Source organism: Arachis hypogaea, chromosome 15 (genome assembly GCF_003086295.3).
Source record: "Arachis hypogaea cultivar Tifrunner chromosome 15, arahy.Tifrunner.gnm2.J5K5, whole genome shotgun sequence".
In the NCBI taxonomy this organism is placed as follows: Eukaryota; Viridiplantae; Streptophyta; class Magnoliopsida; order Fabales; family Fabaceae; genus Arachis; species Arachis hypogaea.
The window spans coordinates 99,134,348-99,142,276 of record NC_092050.1 but is presented as its reverse complement, the minus strand read 5'-3'; the positions used below and the strand labels follow the sequence as shown (position 1 = coordinate 99,142,276).

At 37.7% G+C, this 7,929-nt stretch overlaps 1 non-coding gene across 1 annotated transcript; it reads left to right on the top strand.

Annotated features, from left to right (window-relative positions):
- The first annotated feature begins 3,300 nt into the window (after positions 1-3,300).
- LOC112752514 (small nucleolar RNA R71) lies at positions 3,301-3,408 on the top strand. Its single transcript, XR_003176948.1, has one exon. It is a non-coding gene; the product is annotated as a small nucleolar RNA R71 (small nucleolar RNA).
- The last annotated feature ends 4,521 nt before the right edge of the window (positions 3,409-7,929 follow it).

Below are 7,929 nucleotides of genomic sequence, written 5' to 3'. Positions count from 1 at the left end.
TGTAAGCAACCGTAGAAAGGATTGGGCAAGAAGCTTGGATGATGCTCTGTGGGCTTACAGAACAGCATTCAAGACTCCTATAGGGACCTCTCCATACCAACTTGTGTATGGTAAGGCATGTCACCTGCCTGTGGAACTGGAACATAAAGCCTACTGGGCAACCAGATTCCTAAACTTTGATGCCAAATTAGCTGGAGAAAAAAGATTGCTCCAGCTAAATGAGCTAGAGGAATTCAGATCACTGCTTTCGAAAATGCCAAGCTTTATAAAGAAAAATAAAAAAATGGCATGACAGGAAGCTGTCATCTAGAATCTTTGAACCAGGACAGAAGGTTCTGTTGTTTAACTCTAGGCTCAAGCTATTCCCCGGGAAACTGAAGTCCCGGTGGAGGGGACCATATGTGATTACAAGTGTATCACCATATGGTTATGTGGAGCTTCAAGATATTGATTCTGATAAGAAGTTTATTGTTAATGGAGAGAGAATCAAGCACTATCTTGAAGGCAATGTTGAGCAAGAGTGCTCAAGGCTGAAGCTAGATTAAAAGCTCAGCAAGGTCCAGCTAAAGACAATAAAGAAGCGCTTGCTGGGAGGCAACCCAGCCATGGGGCATCAATCCTCTAAGCATTCTGCTCTATTTTTATTTTTATTTGTTTATATAAAGTTCATTGACCCTAAGGTAAAGAGTCAATTGTATAAGTTCACAGGGTTACAGAAGGATTCTGCACGCAAAACAGAGAAAAGGAGCTCACTGGCAAGAAAACGCCAGTAAAAGTCTGTTTTGAGCGTTCAACGCCCAACAGAAGCATCCACTGGGCGTTGAAGGCCAGTAAGGATAGCCATCTGGGCATTGAACGCCAGAAAGAAGCTCTTTCTGGGCGTTTAACGCCAGATTTACAGCGTTCTGGGCGTTCAGAAAAACGCCCAGTAACAAAGGACTTCCTGGCGTTCAACGCCAGAAATAAGCAGCAACTGGGCGTTGAACGCCCAGGAGAAGCAGCATTTGGGCGTTGAACGCCCAAAACATGCAACGTTTGGGCGTTCAAACGCTAGGATGGTGGGAAGGAGGTACATTCGTTTTTTCTTCATATTTTTCATTTTAATCTTAATTTTCATGTTTCAATTCATGATTTCTTGCATAAACATGTTAAGAACCCTGATTTCTAAAATTCCTAATTTCTAAAAATCCAACCTTAAAAATATCAAATGTATCTTAATCCATAAGCACAAACCCTCTTTTTCAATTCAATTCAACTCTTTTTCAAATTTTCAAAACAAATCTATCTTTTCAACTAATATCTTTCTCAAATCTCCACATTATCTTTTTCAAAATCTAGATTTATCTTTTTCAAAAATCTTTCATATCTTTTCAATTTTAAACTACATCCTCTCTTATCATATCTTCTATTTTATCTTTTCCAAATCAATCTTTTTTTTATCATATCTTTTCTAAATTTTCGAACCCACCCCCTCCCTTTAAATATGGGTTCGGCCTCCCCCCCTCCATCAACAATTGCACCTAGCTCTCCTTCTATCCCTCTCTTTTCTTTTCTTTTGCTTGAGGACAAGCAAACCTCTAAGTTTGGTGTGTTTATTCGTGATCACTAAGATCATGGCTCCTAAGGGAAAACAACCCACTTCAAGAGGCAAGAAAGAGAGCGTTCCAAAACCACTTTGGAATCAAGGGAAGTTCTTATCTAAAGAACATTCAGACCATTATTACAAAATAATGGGTCTAAGATCAGTGATCCCAGAAGTTAGATTCAATTTGAAAGAAGACGAATATCTGGAGATCCAGGAGCAAATTCGAATCAGGAACTGGGAGGTCCTAGCTAATCCTGAGACGAAAGTGGGAAGGAATATGGTCCAGGAGTTCTATGCTAACATGTGGCCAGGAAAGGTCTTCCTAGGATGATGGATTCATCCTCTTCCTTTCCAGTATCCAGGACTATGAAATCAGCAGGGATGTAAAGGCCTTCAACCTTTACTAACACGTCCTCTACTTGTCCATAAGCCTGTTTTCTAGAGCTGTCTGCCATCTCTAATGAGATTTTAGCAGCTTGCACCCCATAGATTCCCAGTTTCTCTATTACAGAGAGGGGCATGAGGTTTATTCCTGAACCAAGGCCACACAGAGCCTTAAAGATCATGGTGCCTATGGTACAGGGTATTATGAACTTTCCAGGATCCTGTCTCTTCTGAGGCAATGTCAGTTGATCCAGATCACTTAGTTCATTGATGAACAAGGGAGGTTCAACTTCCCAAGTATCAATGCCAAATAATTTGGCATTTAGCTTCATGATTGCACCAAGAAACTTGGCAGTTTTCTCTTCAGTAACATCCTCATTTTCTTCAGAAGAGGAATACTCATCAGAGCTCATGAAGGGCATAAGGAGGTTCAATGGGATCTCTATGGTCTCTAGATGGGCCCCAGAGTCCTTTGGTTCCTCAGAGGGAAGCTCCTTATTGATCACTGGACGTCCCAGGAGGTCTTCCTCCTTGGGATTCACGTCCTCTCCTATCCTCACAGGTTCGGCCATGGCGCTTATGTCAATGGCCTTGCACTCTCCTTTTGGGTTCTCTTCTGTATTGCTTGGGAGAGTACTAGGAGGGATTTCAGTGATCCTTTTACTCAACTGGCCCACTTGTGCTTCCAGATTTCTAATGGAAAATTTTGTTTCATTCATGAAACTTACAGTGGCCTTAGATAGATCAGAGACTAGATTTGCTAAATTAGAAGCATTTTGTTCAGAGTTCTCTGTCTGTTGCTGAGTGGATGATGGAAAAGGCTTGCTATTGCTAAACCTGTTTCTTCCACCATTATTAAAGCCTTGTTGGGGCTTTTGATCCTTCCATGAGAAATTTGGATGATTTCTCCATGTTGAGTTATAGGTGTTTCCATAAGGTTCACCTAAGTAATTTAACTCTGCTATTGCAGGGTTCTCAGGATCATAGGCTTCTTCTTCAGAAGATGCCTCTTGAGTACTGTTGGATGCAGCTTGCATTCCATGCAGACTCTGAGAAATCATATTGACTTGCTGAGTCAATATTTTGTTCTGAGCCAATATGGCATTCAGAGTATCAACTTCAAGAACTCCCTTCTTCATAGGCGTCCCATTGTTCACAGGATTCCTTTCAGAAGTGTACATGAACTGGTTATTAGCAACCATGTCAATGAGTTCTTGAGCTTCTGCAGGCGTTTTCTTTAGGTGAATGGATCCACCTGCATAAGTGTCCAATGACATCTTTGATAGCTCAGATAAACCATCATAGAATATATCCAGGATGGTCCATTCTGAAAGCATGTCAGAAGGACACTTTTTGGTCAACTGTTTGTATCTTTCCCAAGCTTCATAGAGGGATTCACCTTCTTTCTGTCTGAAGGTTTGAACATCAGCTCTAAGCTTGCTCAGCTTTTGAGGAGGAAAGTACTTGGCTAAGAAAGCCGTGACCAGCTTATCCCAAGAGTTCAGGCTGTCTTTGGGTTGAGAATCCAACCATAATCTAGCTCTGTCTCTTACAGCAAAAGGGAAAAGCATGAGCCTGTAGACTTCAGGATCTACTCCATTAGTCTTAACAGTATCACATATCTGCAAGAATTCAGTTAAGAACTGAAAAGGATCTTCAGATGGAAGTCCATGAAACTTACAGTTCTGTTGCATCAGAGAAACTAACTGAGGTTTCAGCTCAAAATTGTTTGCTCCAATGGCAGGAATGGAGATGCTTCTTCCATGTAAATTGGAATTAGGTGCAGTAAAGTCACCAAGCATCTTCCTTACATTATTATTATTTTCGGCTGCCATCTCCTTTTCCTGTTTGAAAATTTCTGAAAGGTTATCTCTGGATTGTTGTATTTTGGCTTCTCTTAATTTTCTCTTCAGAGTCCTTTCAGGTTCTGGATCTGCTTCCACAAGAATGTTCTTATCCTTGCTCCTGCTCATATGACAAAGAAGAAGGCACAGAAAAATAATAATAATAATGGAGATCCTTTATACCACAGTATAGGGATTCCTGTGTGAGTGGAAGAAGAGGGGGAGACAAAGAATGTAATATAATGGAAGAAACACAACTGTGAGGATGGAAGAGAGGTGAGATGAGATGTTAGGATATGAATGAATAAATAGAATGAGATGGGGGAGGGATAATTTTCGAAAATTATTTTGAAAAAGAGTTAGTGATTTTCGAAAATGGTTTTTGAAAAATGTTAGTAATTTTTCGAAAATTTTTGAAATCAAAAATGAAAAATAGAAATAATTAGTTAATTAAAAAGAAATTTTTGAAAAAGAGGGAAGATATTTTCGAAAATGAGAGAGAGAGAGTTAGTTAGGTGGTTTTGAAAAAGTTAAGAAACAAACAAAAAGTTAGTTAGTTAGTTGAAACAAATTTTGAAAAGATAAGAAGTTAGGAAGTTAGAAAAGATATTTGAAAAGATATTTTTGAAAAAGATAAGATAAGAAGATATTTTTGAAAAGATATGATTGAAATTAGTTTTTGAAAAAAGAGTTGATTTTTAAAATCACAATTAATGACTTGATTCACAAGAAATCACAAGATATGATTCTAGAACTCAAAGTTTGAATCTTTCTTAACAAGCAAGTAACAAACTTCAAATTTTTGAATCAAAACATTAATTGATTATGTTATTTTCGAAAATTTGATTTAAAAATAAGAAAAAGATTTTTGAAAAATATTTTTAGAATTTTCGAAAATAACTAAGAAATTTGAAAAAGATTTGATTTTTGAAAAAGATTTTGAAAAAGATAAGATTTTCAAATTGAAAATTTGATTTGACTCATGAGAAACAACTTGATTTTAAAAATTTTTGAAAAAGTCAACTCAAATTTTCGAATTTGATGAGAGAAAAAGGGAAAGATATTTTTTTGATTTTTTGAATTTTTATGAAAACATGAAAAATATGCAATGCATGAAATTTTTAGATCAAAACAATGAATGCATGCAAGAATGCTATGAATGTCAAGATGAACACCAAGAACACTTTGAATGTCATGATGAACATCAAGAACATATATTTGAAAAATTTTTAATGCAAAGAAAACATGCAAGACACCAAACTTAGAATTCTTTAATGCTTAGACACTAAGAATTCAAGAATGCATATGATAAACATGAAAAGACACAAAACAAAAATTCATCAAGATCAAACAAGAAGACTTACCAAGAACAACTTGAAGATCATGAAGAACACTATGAATGCATGATATTTTCGAAAAAATGCAAGATGCATATGCAAGTGACACCAAACTTATGATATGACTCAAGACTCAAACAAGAAACAGAAAATATTTTTGATTTTTATGATTTTCTAAATTTTTTGTATTTTTATTTATTATTTTTTTTTTCGAAAATTATTGTGAAAAATAAAAATAAGGATTTCAAAATTTTTAATATGAGTTCCAGGAATCTTGCCATTTTAGTCTTAAAGCTCCAATCAAAGGGTCAGGCATGGCTTAATAGCCAGCCAAGCTTTAGCATATAATTACATGGACTGGAGTGATTAGTTGGATGCCAATCCCAAAGTAGTTTGGGTATGGCTTTACAGCCAGATAGGCTTCAACATGCTTCATGAAACACTAGAATTCATTCTTAAAAATTCTGAAGAAAAATAATATTTTTGAAAACATTTTTTTTTTCAAAAACAAGTGAGAAAATTTTGAAATATTTTTGAAAAATTTTTGAAAAGAAAACAAAAAGAAAATTGCCTAATCTGAGCAACAATATGAACCGTCAGTTGTCCAAACTCAAACAATCCTCGGCAACGGCGCCAAAAACTTGGTGCACGAAATTGTGATCTCCAGGCTCGAACAAATCCTGGTAATGGCTCCAAATCTTGGTGCTCTGATCTTAATTCATAATTGTCACAACTTCGATACAACTAACCAGCAAGTGCACTGGGTCGTCCAAGTAATACCTTACGTGAGTAAGGGTCGAATCCCACGGAGATTGTTGGTATGAAGCAAGCTATGGTCACCTTGTAAATCTCAGTTAGGCAGATATAAATTGATAATGGAGTTTTTGAATAATAATTAATAAAATAGGGATAGAGGCACTTATGTAATTCATTGGTGAGAATTTCAGATAAGCGAATGGAGATGCTTTTCGTTCCTCTGAACCTCTGCTTTCCTGCTATCTTCATCCAGTCAGTCTTACTCCTTTCCATGGCTGGCTTTATGCAAGGGCATCACTGTTGTCAGTGGCTACATCCCCTCCTCTCAGTGAAAGATATGCTCACATGCTCTGTCACAGCACGGCCAATCATCTGTCGGTTCTCGATCATGCTGGAATAGGATTCACCCTCCTTTTGCGTCTGTCACTAACGCCCAGCACTCGCGAGTTTGAAGCTTGTCACAGTCATTCAATCATTGAATCCTACTCAGAATACCACAGACAAGGTTTAGACCTTCCGGATTCTCTTGAATGCCGCCATCATTCTAGCTTACGCCACGAAGATTCTGGTTAGGAGATCTAAGAGATATTCATTCTAGCTTTATTCATGTAGAACGGAAGTGTTTGTCAGGCACGCGTTCATAAGGGAGAAGGATGATGAGCGTCACACATAATCATCACCTTCATCACGTTCTTGGGTGCGAATGGATATCTTAGAAGAGAAATAAGAAGAATTGAATAGAAAACAGTAGTACTTTGCATTAATCTTTGAGGAACAGCAGAGCTCCACACCTTAATCTATGGAGTGTAGAAACTCTACCGTTGAAAATACATAAGTCAAAGGTCCAGGCATGGCCGAGATGGCCAGCCCCCTAAAACGTGATCAAAGGATCATAAGGTAATCCAAAGATGCCTAATACAATAGTAAGAGGTCCTATTTATAATAAACTAGCTACTAGGGTTTACATGAGTAAGTATTTGATGTATAAATCCACTTCCGGGGCCCACTTGGTGTGTGTTTGGGCTGAGCTTAAGTGTTGCACGTGTAGAGGCCATTTGTGGAGTTGAACGCCAGTTTTTGTGCCAGTTTGGGCGTTCAACTCTGGTTTTGGATCCTTTTCTGGCGCTGGACGCCAGATTTGGGTAGAAAGCTGGCGTTGAACGCCAGTTTACGTCATCTATTATTGGCCAAAGTATGGACTATTATATATTGCTGGAAAGCCCTGGATGTCTACTTTCCAACGCAATTGGAAGCGCGCCATTTCGAGTTCTGTAGCTCCAGAAAATCCACTTTGAGTGCAGGGAGGTCAGAATCCAACAGCATCAGCAGTCCTTTTTCAACCTCTGAATCTGATTTTTGCTCAAGTCCCTCAATTTCAGCCAGAAAATACCTGAAATCACAGAAAAACACACAAACTCATAGTAAAGTCCAGAAATGTGAATTTAACACAAAATCTATTAAAAACATCCCTAAAAGTAACTAGATCCTACTAAAAACATACTAAAAGCAATGTCAAAAAGCGTATAAATTATCCGCTCATCAGCTTACCCAAGCTTGATTTCTCTGCTTTGCAAGGACGCTGGAGTAAGGATGGGAATAACTGAGTATATCTCAATTGAGAAACCAATTACCAAAGCATCAATGGAAAAACAACAAGCACAGGATGACCCCATCAAGAAGAAAACACAGGAATTTCTCCCAGAAATCCCTCAATCTGAATATTGGGAGTATCTTGAAACATCAGTTACCAAGATGCAAGAAGCTATGGAACAAATAATAAAGGAACAGAAGGAACAAAGTCAAATTCTTTGTTATTTGATTAAAGAACAGGAAGAGCAAGGGCGTGACTTGAGGGAATTGAAGCTTCAGAAGTTATATCTTGAAGGACCAAGCACCCCACAGATCCGAGGAACATCCACTTCCCAGAACAAAGGTTGTTAAATTCCAATTTCTGCTTTAACTCTGTGATAGTTGTTGTTATAAGAGTTTACCTTAGGAGTCATATAGTAGTAATTAGTATCTA